At 40.4% G+C, this 18,873-nt stretch overlaps 1 long non-coding RNA gene across 1 annotated transcript; it reads right to left on the bottom strand.

Annotated features, from left to right (window-relative positions):
• Positions 1-12,936: 12,936 nt before the first annotated feature.
• On the bottom strand, positions 12,937-17,499 carry LOC140637696 (uncharacterized). The gene is made up of 4 exons (XR_012034764.1): positions 17,444-17,499; positions 13,925-13,972; positions 13,696-13,799; positions 12,937-13,157 (listed from the first exon to the last, which is right to left on the bottom strand). It is a non-coding gene; the product is annotated as an uncharacterized lncRNA (long non-coding RNA).
• Between the last annotated feature and the right edge of the window lie 1,374 nt (positions 17,500-18,873).

The raw sequence follows: 18,873 nt of genomic DNA, 5'->3' as shown, positions 1-18,873 counted from the left end.
CTATTCCTCCTTAGCCAATACAATGTGTATAACTGAGCCACTTAGACATCTGGTGCTTTTCCTTAGCACTACGACCCTTTATTTACATGGGTCACTTTTCATCTGGGGGTTTGGCTATGGATGAGTTTAGTCTAATTTAGGAGAGCAAGGTGATAGCTCACCTGGAGAAGCCTTTTGAGGGGGTATGTGTAGACCAGAACTGGCCTCCCATGTGTTATCAACCTGCAGCTGGGATGGCCTGAGGGTCCATGGGGACTGCTTGCTCAATACCTTCTGCTTGTGGCACTTCTGCTTTTTAGCCAATCAGGCATTATCTGAGGGACCAGAACTTTTAGTGAAATATTGTTTCCTCCTTGTATCTTCTTCGTTTTCTTTCTCCTCTTCCTCTTTGTCTTGGACAACACTTTTGTCCCATTTCACATGCTCACTCCTCACCTTCCACTTTGACCATTGCCATGGCCACCAGGTCTGTGCAGGTAAAACATGATGTCCCTGGCTCAGCTGCGGGGCCATGGGATGCCAATAGAACCAACCCCCTTGGCACTTAGGATTTGCGTCCTGAAAGTAAGAGAGAGACAACACTCTAGGGCACAAACTTAGTCCAATGTGGATTGGGAGAAGGTAGATAAATATTCCTTTTATCCATACAAAGTTTTTTCATGCATCTCTCCTATGACCACTTTAAAAAAAAAGATTTTATCTATTTATTCATGAAAGAGAGATAGAGAGAGAGGCAGAAACATAGGCAGAGGGAGAGCAGGCTTCCTATGGGGTGCCTGATGTAGGACTCGATCCCGGGACCCCAGGACCATGACCGGAGCTGAAGGCAGATGCTCAACCACTGAGTCACCTGGGTGCCCCTCTCCTATGATCACTTTTCTTTCTTTCTTTTTTTTAAAGATTATTTATGTATTTATTCATGAGACACAGAGAGAGAGAGAGAAAGAGGCAGAGACACAGGCAGAGGGAGAAGCTGGCTCCATGCAGGAAGCCCGACGTGGGACTCTATCCCTGGTCTCCAGGATCATGCCCTGGGCTGAAGGCAGCACTAAACCACTAGGCACCCCCGGGGCTGCCCCTATGATCACTTTTGAGGCACATCTTATATGGTTTTTCTGAGATCCTGACAGGTTCAAGCCCAGTTTCCCACAGTGGTGAGAAACTCAAGGATTCACCCTCATCTTGACTTTCCCTCCCCCTTACCCACCACTCCCATCACTGGGATTGCCTTCCAAATTAGCTGCCTGCACACAAGCCGCTGTCTCAAGGTCTGTTTCCCAGGGGGAAATCCAGGCCAAAATGGTCTAGAAAGCAGAGCTTCAGGTTGAATTCTGGAATTGGAATCTCTCTATGGTCAGAGGGCAATGGGGTAAGAGATGTGATGACTCCTGACATCCAGGAGCATCAGTTACTAGACTCTCATCAGTAGGACAGTGGCCTGAGGGGCAAGTGGAAGGCACAACATTATTTACATTATATACTGTTATCAACAGTAACATCAAGTCATATGGGGACAATGGTAATTATAAGGATTTTAATACTGGTTGACTCCTGTTAATTGCTTTAGGTGCTAAGGTGGTATGTTCTACGTCACTGAGTTAAGCTAGGGACTACCTCTCTCAGAATCCCCTTTCCTGCACAATCTGGTTAATTTGGGCCACATGACCCATGTGAGATTTGGAATGTAGCCATATTTATTTCACAATGAGAAGGTGTCTTGTTCTGCTCAGGCTACTGTAACAAAATAACACAGACTGGGTAGTTTATAAATAACAGAAATTTATTTCTCACTGTTTTAAAGTCCAGAAGTCCAAGAACAGGATGTTGGCATGGTCTGGTGAAGACCCTCTTCTAGGTTGAGGACTTTTAATGGTATCTTTACATGGTGGAAAGGGCTAGGGTGCTCTGTAGATTTCTTTTATAAGAGAGCCATTCATTTTTAAAATAAGAAACCTAATCTCAACTAAGCACCTTCCAGAGGTCCTGTCTCTTAATACCATGACATTGATTATTAGGATTTCAACATATGAAGGGGGGCGGGGCACACAGACATTTAGACCACAGCAGAAGGTGAGCTCACAGACATTGTTGCTGCTCTGCTGGCTCACTTCGTGGATGTGAAGCAACTGCCAGCCCACAGCTCTTCCAGCTCTAACCAAATCTCCTCCTCCAGTTGCTCTGACTCCTGGGCTAGACTGTCTGCCCAGCCTTCTTTAGTCTTAACACTGGATACAGAAGCTACAGCTGTGCCAGAGACTGTATAACCAGCTCCCACAATTGCATGAGGTTGAATCCCTGTAATAAATCCCGTATTCTAGATCATTTCTAGGGGTTCTATTTTTCTGATCAAACTCTGACTGATACAGAAGCCCAGAAAATAGAAAAAGCCGGCTCAATTCAGCTGTCAACTCAGGCACAGGGTGAAGGTCCCCAAGGCAGTTTTTTTTTTTAATTTTAAAAAATTGTGTGCTATTCATCCTTATTTTATTTTATTATTATTTTTTTATAAATTTATATTTTATTGGTGTTCAATTTGCCAACATATACAATAACACCCAGTGCTTATCCCATCAAGTGCCCCCCTCAGTGCCCTTCACCCAGTCACCCCCACCCCCCACCCACCTCCCCTTCCACCACCCCTAGTTCATTTCCCAGAGTTAGGAGTCTCTCATGTTCTGTCTCCCTTTCTGATATTTCCCACTCATTTTTTATCCTTTCCCCTTTATTCCCTTTCACTATTTTTTATATTTCCCAAATGAATGAGACCATATAATGTTTGTCCTTCTCTGATTGACTTATTTCACTCAGCATAATACCCTCCAGTTCCATCCACGTTGAAGCAAATGTTGGGTATTTGTCGTTTCTAATGGCTGAGTAATATTCAAGGCAGTTTTTAAAGCAATTCATCTCCTGCAGTTAGAGGGCAGGTGGTGCTAATACCCAGGCTCAGGCACAAATTGTGAGGATAGCAGAGCTACAAAGGACAGTGAAAGCACAACCCCACCAGGCCTCCTACGCCAAAGGCAGGGCCCGGATAGGAGAGGACTCTGAGTTCGGGCCTTAGGACAATTGAATAGACAGCCCTGAGAATCTTGGGCTCCCCAGATTCTCCCATAACTCTGGGCTGGCAAAAGCAGAATGTCTCCTCTGTGGGAGGAAAGCAGCCTTTTCCTGCCTGAAAACTATAAAACTTCACAAGATGATTCTTGCCTTCCTTAAGGTCTTGCTGCTCATTACGGCCACGAGTTATGGTCTGGTCATGGAGTAGCCCAAATGAGGAAATACAGTCCTTGCTTTCAGAGGAAATAGCACGCTACTCTTCCCAGTTGCAGGACCTGGCTGATCTGAACTGGTAGGAATGGGAGGAAAAATAGGTGAAGGAATAGCTCCTAAGAAAACCCACTGGTGATGGGACAGCAGCAACTTTGCTCAGAGAAGCTCTGGATGATTTCTTAAGATTTATCTTCCAGTTCACTCAACTTCTTTTCCCCAGTGTCTAGTCTGCCATTCGATCAACCCTCTGATTATTATTTCATGGACTATATTTTTCATTTTCAAACTTGTATTTAGCTAGGTTTTTTTTTCAAGTGTTCCGCCTCTTCTTCTTCTTCTCCTTCTTCCTCTTCTTCTTCTTCTTCTTCTTCTTCTTCTTCTTCTTCTTCTTCTTCTTCTTCTTCTTTCTTTCTTTCTTTCTTTCTTTCTTTCTTTCTTTCTTTCTTTCTTTCTTTCTTTCTTTCTTTCTTTCTTTCTTTCTTTCTTTCTTTCTTTCTTTCTTTCTTTCTTTTTAAATAAACTCTACTCTCAGCTTAGGGCTCAAACTCACAACCCTGAGATCAAGAGCTGCATACTCTACTGACTAAGCCAGCCAGGCACCCCTGTTCCTGTTCTTTTTAAATAAATATTCAGTCTTAACTAATAAATTCTATTCCTTTATATTTAAAAATTAAAAGTTATTTTAAGGATTTGTTTTTAAAGATTGATTCATTATCTAAATTTCTTAAGGACATACATTCGGCAATTTGTTGCCTTTCTTGTCTCTCTCTCGTGAGGCTTTGTTTCCTTATATGAATTGTAAAGATAAACTGGTACTTTGAAAAAGTATGTAATAGGAAGCTACTTTTACTGTTTTTTTTTTTAAGATTTTATTTTTAAGTGATCTCTACACCCAACGTGGGGGTCAAACTCAACCCCAAGATCAAGAGTTACATTCCTCACTGAATGAGCCAGCCAAGTGCCCTGAAGTTTACTTTTATTTCTGCCACCTATTAAAATTTTTTTGGTTGGACTAGTCTTCAACTCCCCTTGGCTGTAAATTTGTTCAGGCCCCATGCCTTTTAGGCATATTTAGGAAACAGAAACTTCTATAGTCACTTTACATTGAAAACACAGTCTCATATCCAGTCCCATGTGATACTCCGTGTTTAAAAGGCCAAGACTTTACCTCTCTCTTGCAGCAGGTTATTCTGGAGAGGGGGCATAGCTGAATTATTTCTCCCTTCTTTGGTCACTCCCATCTTCCCTCCTTTCTTCCTTCCTTCCTTCCTTCCTTCCTTCCTTCCTTCCTTCCTTCCTTCCTTCCTTCCTTTTTTCTTTCTTTCCTCAGTTCTTTTCTGAGGATGGTTTCTGATCCCCTGAGACTGGAGGAAAGATGAGGGGAGGCACACATTCCTAAGCAAGTGGTACTGCAATTAGATGGCTCAGTGCTAACTGAGCCTGGCAAGTGTTTAAAGTTGACTCGTTTCTCTTGAGTATGTTTGTGGATTCTTCTGAGACTTCCTTTCCCATTTGTCTAATGTTCCCTTCATCTGGGTGGTTGCACATGCCTTCAGCTGTCTCATGTTTTTTTTTCACAGCTCCTAGGGTCTGGTGGTACCTTCAGTTTCTCTCTGATGAAGTCTGTTTACACCTTGCTGTGAACCTATGTCAACTCTTCTATCTGGCCCACATTCAGTCGATGGGAAACACATATGCATTTTTACCCCTGCACATTTGGGAAAACAGGCTGAACTTAGAGTATCTGTCTTTCCTCTGGCCTGTCTGTCCATGGCTTACCAGACTGCTTTGTACACATTAGATTTCAGGTGGGAGTCAGACACTAGCCCGTGTTGTCTGACATCCCTCCTCTCTCTCCTCATCAGAGCATTAACAACACTCCAAAGAAATCCACCAATCTCCAAGTCCTCTCCTCGATGTGGGTGAGAAATTTAACAGCTAACTAGTTCTTTTCTTTTTTAAGATTATTTATTTATTCATGAGAGACACAGAAGACAGAGACATAGACAGAGGGAGAAGCAGACTCCTTGCTGGGAGCCTGATGTGGGACTGGATCCTGGAACTCCAGGATCATGCCTTAAGCCAAAGGCAGATGCTCAACCGCTGAACCACCCAGGCGTCCCAGCCCTAGCTATTTGTTAATCACCTCCTTCAAAGTCTCTGTATGGGAGGCTGACTCCCAACTTACTTTGAAATCCTTTATCTACCAACATAGGATCTCAATCTATTAAAGAATTTTTAAATGAGAGCCCATCTGGAATGGGAATGTATTTTCTTTGGGTGACTCATGACCTTGGTCTTCAGAAGTGTCCTATCCAGATGATTCCATGTTTGCCCTTCCAGTTTCACTGTTCCAAGCTAGTGTATATATTAAACTCCCAGCATGCAGTTCCTGCACCCTATCAGTGGCTGTGAACTTGAATTCCACTCCTGCAAATTGTGCCAGCTTGGGATTTTTATTTCTCTCAGGTGACCATTTGCCACCTGGAACCCTAGGTAAAGTTGATCTATTCCTCCAACCAGTTGAAGTTGTTTTTAGACATTCTGATTCTTTTTTCCAATTTCTTCACTAAGCCTGATTCTTGTGAAAAAGTTTTAGGGCATTAAAGAGGGTGATTATGCAAACAGCAAAAAATTCAGTCTAAACTAGCTTAACCCAAAAACAAAGTATATGTGTGTGTGTGTGTGTGTGTGTGTGTGTGTGTGTGTGTGTGATTTATAAACTTCTGGAGAGGCTCTAGTTGAATCTGGCCTCAGGAAGGCTTTTTCTGGACACAAACAACATGACCCACACTATTATTCCCTCCTCCTTTTCTCAGTCCTGCTTGCTCAGAGTTGGTTCTGTTCTCAGGTTTTCCTACTTAGTTTCCCCAGTTGGCTCTCAGCTACTTCCAGGGCAGTGGCTCTCAACTAGGGGTGATTTTGCCCCTGAGGGGACATTTGGCAATGTCAGGAGACATTTTTGGTTGTCAGAACTGGGGAGGAGGGGCAGGATGCTACTGACATCTGGCACATGGAGGCTAAGAACACACAGAACAGCTCCCCACAAGAAAGAATTGCTCAGCCTCAATGTCAGTCATGCTGAGGCTGAGAAATCCCATCCCTGGTCAACGTGCTTTCTCTTCTAAACTTAACCACCTCTCGAAAGATAGCTTTTCTCTTTTGTAATTGAAGCCTTTCTTTTTATTTCTCTTTCTCCTGGATTTTTATTATATTTGCAGACTTAGCTTCTGTGCTTAAACTCTCCTAGTGTTTCTGGCCTTTTTTTCATTAGTGGATGAAGAAGGGAGGTGTATAGTATACACATTAAAGCTTACTTTTGCCACTTACGTGTACGTTTATTTTACATGGTTGAGAGCATGTATGCATGTTGCGCAGACACAACATAATATCGAATGTTATGCTTTATTCTTTTGATATTGTATAATGGGTATTTTCCCATGCCATCAAATACTCTTAATAATGAACATTTTAAATTTCTGTGCAAGAGTTCATCATACAGATAAACCACACTTAATTATTACCTATTAATTTTAGGGTCTTCCATAATAACTATAAAATATGAGGATTCTTTATATGGCTACTTCTTGGACTTTAGGAGCAAAACTAATGCAGACCCAGGTTTGTTTTCTCTGAACTAAGTATAAGGACAGATTTCAACAAGTAGTTTCCAAATCATTGAAGACTGTATTTGAATTACCAGAAGAATTTATAAAAAGTATAGATTCCAGGGGCACTTGGGTGACTCAGTTGGTTAACCAATTGACTCTTTTTTTTTTTAAGATTATTTATTTATTTATTCATGAGAGACACAGAGCACAAGAGAGAGAGGCAGAGACACAGGCAGAGGGAGAAGCAGAGGGAGAAACAGGCTCCATGCAGGGAACCTGATGTGGTACTCAATCCTGGGTCTCCAGGATCACAGCTCAGGCTGAAGGCAGCGCTAAATCGCTGAGCCACCTGGGCTGCCCAAACCAATTGACTCTTGACTTGGGTTATAATCTCAGGGTTGTGAGACTAAGCCCAGAGTCGGGCTCTGTGCTGAACGTGAATCTCCTTATCTCTTACCCTTTGCTCTTCCCCTGCTTACACTCTCTCTGTCTCTTTCGTAAATAAATAAATAAAATCTTTAAAAAATATATAGATTCCAGGCCCCAGACTCTGACCTATTAACTTAGAATCTCCTTGTGTGAAATCTGAACAAAGGTTTCCCCAATCATTTTGATGGATAGTTAGGTTTTTGAACCACTGAAATTATTGATCTAAAAGAATAGTAAAAAAATAATAATAAAAAATAAAATGAAATAAAAGAATAGTTAACTTGCTCTTTGCATAAACTCTCATTCTTAAACACTAATTGTTTTATAATGATACTTTTGGAAGTATGGTCCAAAATGGTAGTTGTAGTAGATATTTGTCATTCATTATGGTCAGGCAGTAACTGAATACTATTCTTAGTTTAGGGAATGTCTTATTTTTTGAATCTTGGTTTAGGGCAAAAATCACCCTGCATAGACCCTAAAAATATTCTATACTTGGTTTTTCAGTGTTCTTTGAAACTAGGGCCAGGGCATGGGACTTAGGGTCTGCCAATCGGTTATATCCACATTGGACTTTAACTTTAGTCCCAAACTTATAAGAAGGCAGGGATGTTAAAGAGGCAAGGGGCCAATCGAAGTGTCCAGATCTCAGGGCCATTGTCAATGATTTCCTCATCAACTCAGTTTTGAGGTACAGTTTGGGAATTATTTCTGGAAGCCAAAACTAAAACCTGGTTCTCCAATCCATGGTGATTCTATGAGCTCTCCAATATCCATAAAATAAGAAACAAACAACCAACCAAGCAATCAACCAACCAACCAACCAACCAGTCTCTCCTTTTCTGATTGATCATAAAGAGTTAGCTTCAATGTATGAGCTTTCAAGGATGAATCTATTGTACTATTATCCAGGGAATCAGTATATATGTATTTTAGATCCCAGTTAACAAAGATGGCTTTCTATTCAGAAAAGAAATTGAAAAGCCTATGGTTTTTGTCCTGAAGCAGCAGGGGTTATCTTAAGTTTGCCTGGTGGTAAGCCATGCAAAGACAAGAAGAATTTTCCTTAAAATGTAGACAAGAAGAATTTTCCTTAAAATGAAGTTAGAAATATACTTGGAAGCCTGGAGAAATTCTCATTTGAGGCCCTATAATTCCACATTACAGAACCAGGAAGGGAACATTGTGGCAAGGAAAATTGGAAGGCCATGGTTCTAGTCGGCTTCCTGGGCATGCAGTGACCTGCAGGGAGTCCCAGCTGAAGCCTCCTTACCCATGTGGTAAAGCATATAGGCTCCCTAGGATGAATTAGCTAAAAATCATAGCCTTTGATTACAGGATGCGGTAACTTGATGGATGAAGCTCTGTAGTATTTTCCATTTGAACATCAATGGATTCTGCCCAAATCAGTCTTTTTTTCTTTTTCTCTTTCTTTTTGCTTTCCTTCTTTCTGCATAGTTGAATTTGAAATTTGAACTGCTTTTTTTTTTTTTTTTTACAGTGATAAGCCAACAATTTGAGTTGGGCCTTAAGGCTATCCATGTTGTGAAGCTGCACCCCTGTGTAACTCATCCATCTTCCTATTAACTATGGTGGGAGGGCAGATATCCCATTCACCTGAAATAGGACCAACTTGCCTCATATGTACAAATTGAAATGAAGTAGGATATAGAAAGCCCTGATTTATCCTGTTTAAAAATTGAGTTTTGTTTGACTTACAATCATGCCTAGCCATTCTAATTCTGGCAATAGTATCATGATATGAGCTTTGGGTGATGTTAGTCATCTGGGATATTTGCCAAGATCATCAAGTTTAGTGAAAAGATAGTCCCTGTCCAGAGAATCAAAGGCTGATGATAGACTAATTAATAAATATGTTATGAAGTCTCACATTGTTCATAACTAACTCCTCAAGATGATTTATCATATACAAGAAGTAGAGTGTAGAGTTGTTCATGTGGATTAGTTGTATCTAGAACCTTTTTGCTCTTCATGCAAGGTGCTTGGTTGAGAGGCTTACTGAGAAGAAAAACAGTATGGAATTCTGAGCATAATTCCTTTAAGTTAATGAGTCTATAATCTTCAACAGGTGACAGAAAGCTCCTTTTGGGGATCCCTGGGTGGCGCAGCGGTTTGGCGCCTGCCTTTGGCCCAGGGCGCGATCCTGGAGACCCAGGATCGAATCCCACGTCGGGCTCCCGGTGCATGGAGCCTGCTTCTCCCTCTGCCTGTGTCTCTGCCTCTCTCTCTCTCTCTCTGTGACTATCATAAATAAATAAAAATTTAAAAAAAAAAAGCTCCTTTTGAAGATGGGGTACACTCTATGGTCTGAGAGATCTATAATCTGAAGGGTCATTTTGTGTAGAATTGTCAGTAAGGATTGGGGTAAATGTCTACACTTTGTCTTAAAAGCAATGAGAGGGATGCCTGACTGGCTTAGCGGTTGAATGTCTGCCTTCAGCCCAGGCTGTGATCCTGGAATCTCCTGATTGAGTCCCACATTGGGCTCCTTGCATGGAGCCTGCTTCTCCCTCTGCCTGTGTCTCTGCCTCTCTCTCTGTGTCTCTCATGAATAAGTAAATAAAATCTTTAAAATAAAATAAAATAAAATAAAATAAAATAAAATAAAATAAAATAAATAAAATAAAATAAAAGCAATGAGATATGCCAGAGTGGAGGAGTTTTCTATACTCAGCTATAGAGAATTCAGGTTTCTACAAAACATAGAGGAGTCATCTTTGGAATGTAAGCTCCAAAAAACTAACTCTTTCTTGGGACACCTGGGTGACTCAGTCAACTGACTCTTGATTTCAGCTCAGGTCTTGATCTCAGGGTCATGAGTTTGAACCCTGAGTTGGGTTCCATGCTGGGCATAGAGCCTACTTAAAAAAAGAAAGAAAGAAAGAAAGAAAGAAAGAAAGAAAGAAAGAAAGAAAGAAAGAAAGAAAGACTAACTCTCAGTTATCAGTAAGTACTTGGTTTTCTATGTTTCTCACAGAAGTCATGTTATGGGCAACCATGCCACCAAATCCATTAAGGCTAAATCTAAATACCATTAACAGTAAATTTTTGGCAAATGAAATTATTTATGAGGGGCTTTGAACTTGAATTTCTATGGAGTTTCCTGTGTGTTCCAATTGTTGGAATTGATATCAGTTCCCTAATTTTGTCAAGTTTTTATTTTTTTCTTCCCAGACATTCAAATTAAGAGGTCAGATTACCATTCTCCTGGTGGCTCAGATGTGTTGGATGACAATCAGGAATATGTTTAATCTTTTCCTAGTGAATGATCTTTTTTCAAAAAAATCCTTTGGACCCCAGAGTTTTATTAATGTAAATTTAAAATCTGGAACTTATTTGAAGACATAGGTGTTTACTCACAACAAGACAGAAGGGTAAATAGGTTGGGAGGCTGGTACTTGATGCTTGGTCAGGGCAAGAACCAACAGCTATGGTCTAGGCGAATTCTGCCTCAGGGATCCAAGCAGTCATGGAGCTCAGATTCAAATCCATTTGAATACTTCATTTTTGGTTTTACATTCTTTACCTTTTAAGTTTTAGGCTATCCATTTTTACACTCTTTGAGAATATGTTAGTTTGAAGCTAATTAGAAATATAGGTAATGAGACTGAAAGAGGAATCTGAGTCAAGTCCAGGTACAATTAATATTTTAAATACATTTATTTGTTTATTTATTCATTTATTTATTTTTAAATATTTTATTTATTTATTTATTTGAGAAAGAGAGTGAGTGAGCGAGTGTGAGCAGGGGAAGGAACAAAGACAGAGAGAGAGGGAGAGGGAGAGAATCTCCAGCAGACCCCATCCAGGGGCTTGATCACATGACCCTGAGATCATGACCTGAGCCAAAACCAAGAGTCAGACCCTTAACTAACTGAGCCACCCAGGGGCCCTTTAATAGTTTTATTGACATACAAACCATTTTATTTATTTAAGTACAAAATTCAATGTTCACTAGTATATTCATAAGGTTGTACAACCATCATCACAATCCAATTGTGAAATACTTTCATCTCCCCAAAAGAAACTCCATGCCCATTAGTGGTTGTACCCTACTTCCCCTAACTCCAGCTCTAGGCAGCTATTAATCTACTTTCTGTCTCTATAGTTTTGCCTATTCTGGACATTTCCTATCAGTGTAATCATTTATGGTCTTTTGTAACTGGCTTCTTTTCCTGAACATAATATTTCTAGGTTCATCTGTGTTGTAGCAGGTGTCAGTACTTCATTCCTTCTTGTTAAATAATATTCTGTTGAATGGATATACCACATTTTGTTTATCTGTTCATTAGTATTGATGAATATTTGGGTTGTTTCTACTTTTCAGCTATTGTAAATGCATTTCTATGAATATTCATGTAGAAGCTTATGTGTGGACATATGTTTTCAATTCTCTTGGATATGTATTTGAGAATGGCTTTGCTGGGTCCTTTTGAGGAACTGCCAGATTGTTTTCTACAACGGCTGTACCAATTTACATTCCCACCAGCAGTGCGTGGAGGTTTCAGTTTCTCCACATATTCACTGACACTTGTCATTATTTTTTACCACAATTCATTTGTATTTTCCCTTTCTGTGCCCTCCTGTGATTTCCTAGCACTCCCGTCCACTGGAACCCACTATTCTGGGCTGTTTACTGGCTGCCTCTGGACCCCCACTGCACTGTGCTACCTGAGATTACTGTGTGCAGAATTTATGTTTTGGATTTACCCCTTCCCCCCACCAAAATATAACCATCCCATATGATATTCCATCATGGCTCCTCTGTGTTTGTGTATCAACTGATAAACTCATCTTATTAAGAAGTAATGACTGGGGTACGCCTGGGTCACTCAGTCAATTGACCATCTGCCTTCAGCTCGGGTTGTGATCCTGGGGTCCTGGGATCAAGCCCTGCATCAGGGTCCCTGCTAATGGGGGGAACCTGCTTCTCCCTCTCCCTCTGCCTGTTGCTCACCCTGCTTGAGCTCTCTCTCTCTGTCAAATAAATAAATAAATAAAAATCTTTAAAAAAAATAAAACTGAAAAAAAAAAAAAGAAGAAGTATTGCTGGTAATAGTTTGCTGTGCTACCACTACTGGGAAATCTGGATTTTAACAGGGGACTCTTAAAGATTCATACCTTAGTTTATGGGATAAATTACAACAAAATTTAGGCAGGATGAAAGAACATGGTGGAGAGATACATTTTCAGCAGGGCTAAATGACTAATCTGACTTAATTTAGTTTCTTTTTTTTTTTTTTTTTTTCTTAATTTAGTTTCTTATACAGCTCTGCAAAGAAGCCTGCCTAGAATAAGGAGTTCTCAGGACTGGAACACCCCAGTCCTCTTTCTTCCTTTCATAGAAAACCACCCTTAATATGATGATATATATTATTGATCTGGTCTAACTCTGGGTAAAATCCTATTTGGCACATTGTTTAGCCAAGTTTCAGGAAATTGGAAATAGTTAAATAATTCTCTAGTAGATTACAGTGGTGTGAAGTTGGCCAGATCAATAAATGCAAAGCAGTCTAAGAAAACATGTTTTTGAAGAATATCTGAGAGATTCTAGTCTTCGCCCAATGCTGACACCTTTGGCACTGGGTTTGCATTCCAGGAATTTATTGGAAGAATACTTAGACAATCTTAAAGAACATTTCACCTCTTTTTTGAATCCATGGGAAAATTGGCTTTCTAGTAGTTCTTAGTCGAATAAATCACTTTATGGAGTTGTAAATGCTGTTATACATGTTGTTGCTTCTCCTCTGGCAAATTCTTGGTTATCACCATGTTATGGGAGTTGGCTGTTATGGTGCTGCTCTTCATGAGAAAGGGAGCTGCCTGAAAACAAGTTTGCACACTGTATAATTTCTGTGGCTTGTATTAATGCAGACAGTATAGTCACCATAAAGAAGAAAAATTACCAGTGGAAGATAAAACTAAAATACTAGTTGCATTACAATCACATTCTAGTGCAGCAATAAATTGCATGAAGCCAATAAAGCAAAACTAACTGAAGATATTTGGCACACACCAAAAATGAAATGAGAGTCATTATACTGTCTGCTACAGGGACATGCCTCGATGTAGTTAAAGCAATAAACTACCTGGGAGTAATCTTTACTTATTTTAAATTGCATATTCCAATTGCAAAGCTGTTTCTGGCATTTTTGCCACACTTAACTTTACTGAGGTAAGGAAAGAATTACATGTCTGAGTAAGTCGTGTTCTACTAAATGTGCTTCTTCTCTCCAGTAACTAATAACTCACTTGAGTCATTACATTGTTTATTCTAAAATTAATCATAGTTTTCTGCCATAAATTAGCTTTTCTTGAACAGACTGAACTGAATTGATTCTGAACTCCAATAACTACTTACTTTATCAGTAGCTTCCAATCTTTCCTTACTATGATCCTGGGCTCTTTAGGTTTTCAGGATCAATGAGCCTTTCTTATCACAGGAGGAACCCAAAGAGGTCAAACCTGTTGGGATTTGAGAAGTGAACTTTTATATAGTGTTAAGTAGTTTTCCAGGAAGACAGATTATCTGAGCTGATGGGTGATTTGCCCAGGTGTACTGTTCTTTTATATGTTAATAGATCCTTTACCTTCAAAGGAATGTTCCCTTGAGTCAGCAACCCAGAAAGCAATCACATCTTTAAAAGGATAAGAATTTACAAAGTTAGATAAAATCTAGCCAATAAATTAAATTACCTCAACTGTATCCCAGGCTCTATGGGGAGTGGGCACCATCTTTCCTAGACAAACCAGTGGTAGAATTAGGGCTGCTCTCTTGACAACAGGAAGGTAGAAGGAGAATGGGGAGTTTTGGGAAGCGGACAGGCTCTGTAAGAGAGGACAGAAGGAGCCTGTCCTTGTTCTAATCTAGTTACATTTTGATTGTGAAACTGCATTAACAGAGCTGTTTGCATTCAATAATTGAGGTGCTTTTCGTACTTGTTTTGAGGAAAGCATTCTCACACGTTGCAGGTGGGAGTATAAATAAGTGCATCCTCTGTGGAGGTCATTCTGGCAGTATTTATTAAAAGCCTTAAAAATACGAAGAAGTAATGTGGTCTAGCAGTTATATCTAGAAATTTATTCTAGGGAGATAATCATGATTGGGCTAAATCTGTTTGTACAGAAAGCATCCTGGGAGTAAGAAGCTAGAAACTACCTGACATCTCAGAATTAGAAACTGCTTAAGGAAGTTCAAACATACTCACAGAGGGTAGCATGCCTGCCCCTAGCAAATGAGCTATCATGGAACTCAGGGGGGAAAACATGTGCTTTGGGAAAAGGTGGATGAAATAGCACCTGACAAGCAGGTTATAAAATAGCAAGAACAGGATTATGTTCTTTTTTTGGGGGGCCATTAATGTATGTATTTACATAACACAAAACAAATTAATGCCTCACACTGGGAAATGTAGTTGTGCTTGGTAGTGGTATTTAAGTGACTTATTTTCTTTTTATTTATGTTTTCCGGCTTATTATAATGAATGTGTATTACTTTTGTAAACAGATAAAAATACGGTTTGAGCAGAATCCTTAATGAAATTTATGTGTTACAATGATTATCTGAATGTGAAATACCATCTTGCCCGCCGACCTCTGCAGTAGCCTTGGCAGCCCCAGAACTATCACCATGTATCTTTGGGATCCAAGGTCTTGGGTCTCATGGGGATCATATTGATTGCATTGGTGGAGAAGGGGGTCATGGAGAGGGTTCTGAATGGCTGCTGACATCCTTTTCCTTTCCCAAATTCACCCCTCCTTCATTGCCCTGGAGGTTTTGTGGATGGTGGGGAGCATCTCTTCTAAGGACTTGCCAGCCCCTTCAGAAAGAGGCAGGCATTCAAGGGTGTGAAGAACTGCTCTAAAGTCAAAGGAAGTTGGGTTCAAATTGTGGTTCTGTGTGCTTTTGGGCAAGTCAGTTTTTTTTGTATCTCAATGTCTTCATTGGTAAACTAGAATAAGAGTTGCTATGTCACAAGTCAATTCTTATTGTTTTATTGTCTTTGATTTGGGTTCTACCCCAAGTGCATGAAGGCAGGATAGGCCATCAGAATATGCCCCCTGCACCCAAATGCCATTTGGGCATATTGATTTTTTTTTTTAAGATTTTATTTATTTATTAGAGAGAGAGAGCATGAAGAGCAGAGGGAGGGGCAGAGGAAGAGGGAGAAGCAGAGCCTGACACAGGACCCTGAGATCATGACCTGAGCCAAAGTTAGACCCTTAACCATCTGAGCCACTCAGGTGCCCTTTGGCATATTGGTTATTTTAAATTAAAGGCATTCGAAGAATAGCAGTTGTAAGAAGGACACTCTGACCTTCCTTTTTTTTCTTGAAGGCAGGAGACAAAACTCCCCTGGGAAAGGTACCATCTCTGTGCCAGGAGGAAAGAAATATTCTTATCACCAGAAACAGGGAATCTGAGAGAAATCTGTACAAATACGACTTGTTAAACTAACCCTTGCGTTCCTAGCTACTTTTCCACACTCAACTGTGCTAGCCCAAACCTCTTTATTCTGTCATGTTTTCACAATTTAGTACGCTTTGTCCAGCCTAATATATAAGCTTTGGGCCAAACTGCCTCTTTGGGTCTTTAATTTTCTTATGAAGTCTCCCATGTGTATAAAAATTACTAAATAGTGGGGCACCTGGGTGGCTCAGTAGGTTAAGCATTTGCCTTTGGCTCAAGTCATGATCCTGGGGGTCCTGGTATCAAGCTTCTCCACCCTCCCGCCCCACCCCTCCTACCCACCCTACTTACTCAGTGGGGAGTCTGCTTCTCCTTTTCCCCCCTGCCCCTCCCCCTGCTCTGCTCTATCTCTCTCTCTCTCTCAAATGAATAAAATCTTTAAAAAATTTTACTAAATGGAATTTGTCTGCTTTTGTCCTGTTAATCTGTCTTTTTTTTTTTTTTTAATCTGTCTAATGCCATTTTAATTCTTGGATCCAGCCAGAGACCCTACAAGGTAGAGGAGAAATTTTATTTCCCCTATAGCAGCCACTAAAGGGTATTTGCTAATTATATACAAAGGGGACTAATATCAAAAAGAGGACTGTTTATTGATGTCTTATATCTTTTTAGGCCATGTGCTGAGGATGACAGTTAACATTTGGCATAAGTTTAGGGGAAGGCCCTGCCAATATATTCCCACTTGAACCTGAGATGAAGGTACCCACAACTTTACAGATACGGAGTGGCCTTTAATTCCTGCTCTAACTTTTCCTCAGTCTCTGACATCCATTCTAATATTTAAAAGTATTTGCTGGGGGTTCCTACATGGCTCAGCTGGTTAGGTGCCTGTCTTTGGCTCAAGTCATGATCACAGGGTCCTGGGATCCAGCTCTGCATCAGGATCCCTGCTCAGTGGGGAGTCTGCTTCTCCCTCTGTTGCTCCCCTTGCTTGTATTCTCTCTCTCTGTCAAATAAATAAATAAAATATTAAAAAAAAAAGTATTTGTTGACACTCAAGATTTACAACTGCTGGGCAGCCCAGGTGGTTCAGTGGTTTGGTGCTGCCTTCAGCCCAGGGTGTGATCCTGGAGACCTGGGATGGAGTCTCATGTCAGGCTCCCTGCATGGAGCCTCCTCTGCCTGTGTCTCTGCCTCTCTCTCTCTCTCTCTCTCTGTGTGTGTCTCTCATGAATAAATAAATAAAATCTTTGAAAAAAAAAGATTTATGATTACTTTCTCTTCTAGTTACTTATCTCAAGGTCAAAATTGTCAACAGTTCTTAGCTGCCCACAATATGCAGGACACCAAACTGCATACATGCTAGCTAGTTCCAAGTAAAAGGGACCAGAAGAAAATGTTCTCTGCTATGTTCAAGATTCCTGGTTTCAATCCATCACCCAACTAATAACCTAAAATAAAATGGTGTATTTGCATGAGAAGTGTCTTCAGAATCAAATGCAAATGAGGTGAATGGTGGCACATTGTGTCTTCTTCATTATGGACAAAACCACTGGCATTAATTAATTACATTTTCTTTCTTTTCTTGCAAGGTAACTGCCCTTAAATTTTTGTTACAAAGAGAGCGAATTCCATTGTGCTTCCATCAAATGTCATCCTTTAAATAGATGGAACTTGTTTTTGCTGATATTTTACAGACCTTGTAATCTTGCCTATTCCTTTCTGTTTGGCCTGCCACGTTCATCACACTTCTGCAGGAAGCCTGTGACATCACAATGAGTATCGCCTCAGCTTCCTTTGGGAGTCCTTGTAGGTATTAGGAAAGCCATGTTTTTCTACAAAGATGGGGAAAATCACAGCTAGGAGACTGACTTTTCCTCTCCAAATGTGACTTTAAAAATGCCAGCCATCTGAAAAAACAATAAATAAAAAGAAATAACCAACTCACTTCTTCCCCCCTCTCTTTTAAATCAGCCTTTTTCCTCAAATTGTAAACTGGTGACAAAATGAATTGATTCAATGTTTTATTACTCATTTACTGCAAAATATTATACAGTCTTGGCAAGTTGATGAGTGAGTATGTAACTGTAAACATTTCTACAATAATTTGAGAAAGTTGCAGTATGAGCTAGAATCATGATATACATGAAACTAAGTAGGTAAACATTACCCTTTACTGTTACTGTCTGGCTTGGCTACTGCTACAAGGTAACATTTATTCAAGGACTTACTATGTGCCAGGCATTGTCTGTCTTTCTTTCTTTCCTTCCTTCCTTCCTTCCTTCCTTCCTTCCTTCCTTCCTTCCTTCCTTCCTTCCTTCCTTTCTTTCTTTCTTTCTTTTCTTTCTTTCTTTCTTCTCTCTAGATTTATTTATTTATTTTAGAGAGGAGGAGAGAGCTAGCAGGGGGAAGGCAGAGGGACAGATTGAATCTCAAGCTGACTTTGTACTGAGTGTGGAGCCCAATGTGGAGCTTGATCCCAGGACCCTGAGATCAGGACCTGAGCAGAAATCAAGAGTCCACTATCATCCAGGTGCCCCAATCTTTCATTCAATTCTCACTATGACCCTATTGTGGGCTGCTATGCCTAGGCACTATTTTTTTTTAAAGATTTTATTTATTCATTTGAGAGAGAGAGACAGAGAAAGAGAGAGAGCAAGAGCTGCGGGAGAGGCAGAGGAGAGGGAGAAGCAGACTCTCTGCTGAGCAGGGAGTCCAAAGCAGGACTTGATTCCAGGACCTGGGATCATGACCTGAGAGCTGAGGGCAGATGCTTAATTGACTGAGCCCCCCAGCACTGCTGCCAATCAGTTCTGAAACCTGACTCTGTACCTGGTCTTACCACCCGTCAGTCCCTGCCTTCCTCACCACCATGTTAGAACTTTGTTCAGCCATTCTTTAGGATCAATTACAAGATTATAACACTCATAGCTGATGTTGTCAATTTGACTTGAAGGAGCAAATTCTAATTTCAAGGCTGAAATTAGAGATGGATGGAAACCTTCTGTTTCTTGTATGTAACATAATCACTTTTATTTTTTAAAGATTTTATTTATTTATTCATGAGAGGCACACACAGAGAGAGGCAGAGACACAGGCAGAGGGAGAAGCAGGCTCCACGAGGGAAGC

This window comes from Canis lupus, chromosome 8 (genome assembly GCF_048164855.1).
Source record: "Canis lupus baileyi chromosome 8, mCanLup2.hap1, whole genome shotgun sequence".
Lineage (NCBI taxonomy): Eukaryota > Metazoa > Chordata > Mammalia > Carnivora > Canidae > Canis > Canis lupus.
The sequence above is the reverse complement of the archived record's forward strand: the minus strand, read 5'-3'. Positions and strand labels throughout refer to the sequence as shown.